This window comes from Carica papaya, chromosome 5 (assembly GCF_054855325.1).
Source record: "Carica papaya isolate Zhongbai chromosome 5, ASM5485532v1, whole genome shotgun sequence".
NCBI classification, from domain to species: Eukaryota; Viridiplantae; Streptophyta; class Magnoliopsida; order Brassicales; family Caricaceae; genus Carica; species Carica papaya.
Window position 1 is genome coordinate 26,128,249 of NC_142313.1, and position 2,584 is coordinate 26,130,832.

A 2,584-nucleotide genomic window follows, 5' to 3' on the forward strand; every position below is an offset into this window, starting at 1 on the left:
TGAGGTTTTACTATAAAAGTTTATTATTTTAATAATTATAACCCTACTGCATCCTTTTCCCTAAACCAATACAAAGGAGACAGTGAGGACACCACTACCTCTAAGAAAGGGAAATTATGGTTATATCAGTAAACGGTAAACAGTAGGTAGTTTAGTATCCACCCAATCTAAGAGTAAGATTCCTATCAGTAAATAGTAAGTAGTGATAACAGTAATAACAATAATTTCGGTAATACCCCTCTCAAGTACCAAATAGATGTATCTACTAAATAATTTAGTTATTAAATTTTTTATTCTATATTATTTATTCATCTAGACTCTATCTTTTATTCATAATTCCCTCCATTAACTTTTTTTCTAGAGCTTTATTTATTTTATTTCATTTTGATATTTTATTTCTTTTATTTATTTTTATTATTTTATATATATTTTTTAATTTTGTTTTTATATTTTACTTCTTTTATTTACTTTATTTACTTTTCTTGATTGATTTTTTAATTATTTTAAAACAACTATATTTAATTCATTTTCTAGATATAATTTATTTTAAATTTATTTTTTTTTCTAATTTTGCTCATTGCAGAAAACTAACTCGCAAAGAGATATATATATTTTTTCTTTCCAAACTCGTACCTTCCCTGATTGTTTATGTTTTTTCATCTTACTGTCCTTCAATAAATGGTTATCAAATGCATGTATACATAAAAATCCATCCAATTTAGAGATTTTATATCAAATGGACACATGAAACACGCACATACATTCATTTAATCCTAAAATCGCAACAGAGATCAGATTTTAAAACTAAATTTATTCATAATGCGTCTATAAAACACATTGCATGCATAAAATATATTACTATAGGTCTTACCTTCCTAAAGAATTCAAAAACAACCTACACACACTAACAAATCAAGTTCAAATGACTAGAAAATAGAAACGGGTTGCCTGCACTATCAACAGTGGGTTACAATTTATTTTTGTCAAACTAGTGATTTCTGAGAAGTAGATTTGTTGTTGAAGTTTGGGTTAAATGAAGCTAGACCCTTATAAGAACCTAAATGAACATTAAAAATAGAATAAATTTAAAAATCAAAATCAGAAAAGAGAAAGGAAGGCTAATATACCTGTACTGTTCGAAGGTGCAGCAGAAACAGAGCCTGGTTGAGGTAGATTTGTTTCTATTTTGGAAAGGAAGTTGGGGATAAGTGAATAGCTTAAGAGGAACCTAAACATCTTTAGAAAAATCACCAAAAATGGCTTACCTCTCAGAAGAAGAGGTCTGCACACCTCTACACCTTCACAACCTCTCATTTCCTTCCTCCCATTTCACACTCTTTTTTCACTTCTTCTCTCTCTCTCAAATTCTTTAGAGTAGAATTTTACAATTTTTTTTACAAGATGGATATTACAGTAAGTCTTATTTTATACTATAACTTATGAAATCATTGAACTCAAATAAAGAATAAAAAACTATTTAAAGTAAATAAAAAATTATCGCTATTTAAAATGTGATTTCCTAAATAAAGAATCCATGACTATTTGGCATGTTATTTTGTTATGATTATTAGATATTTTACTTAATTTATATAAAATACTTATGAACATTGATTTTATTAGTTATATGGTTACCATTATAGTACAAAATGAGTAACTTTAAATAAAATTTACTTTTAAATTTAATTTTTATGCAGAAGAATTCATTAATCATTTACTTTGAAAAGTAAAAAATAATTTTATTAAGATAATGTTAAAAGTTTATCATGCTGCAATATATTTTTTTGAATTATAAGCAACTTTCTTGACCTTTTTAATCCAAAAATATCCTCTAACAATTTATATAGTTTTATAACTTTTTAAAATTTTTAGAAGATGAGATTTATGGGAATTTAGAATTCTGAATAAAGATGGTGAGTGTTATTAGAACAATAAAGCTCAAACGAAAAAGTGAAGAAAGGAAAATGAGATAGATGGAAATAACTTTAAATATTTTATGTTAACTATTTCTTAATTTCGTAATTTTTTCCTTTAGAAAATAAATATAATTATAACGGTTGACCAAGTCTACTCTCTTCACATTTCTTTACCATACTGCACATACATATGTACGTAAAGTTATTACCTTGATAATTGATTGAAATTACATAATTAAGTGTTAAGTACTTTAGAATATAAATAAATTTGTCGACCATACAAGTATGACACCTTAAATTTTATCAAAAAACTATAGAAACAAAACTTAAAGGATCACAATCACTTAATAATTTTTTATTTCAAATTAGTAATCTAAGAATAAAGAATATGTAACAAAAATTAACTAATTTTTTATGTACACATATGGTATACATTAAAAAAAAAGTGTGGTAAAGTTGAATTTATTTTTTTGATTTTATCGTAACACTATTATATAAGAGAACTTCATCAAAATCCTTACAAGATACCAAGATTATGATGTGGTAGAAATTTGTGATATCCAACTGAATTTTTTTTTACTTCAAATACTTTTGTTATTTTCTGAGAAACAATAGTTTATTAGAAAATTGGATATTTTTCCTAACATTCAAAATTCTTGGCTTCATAAAAA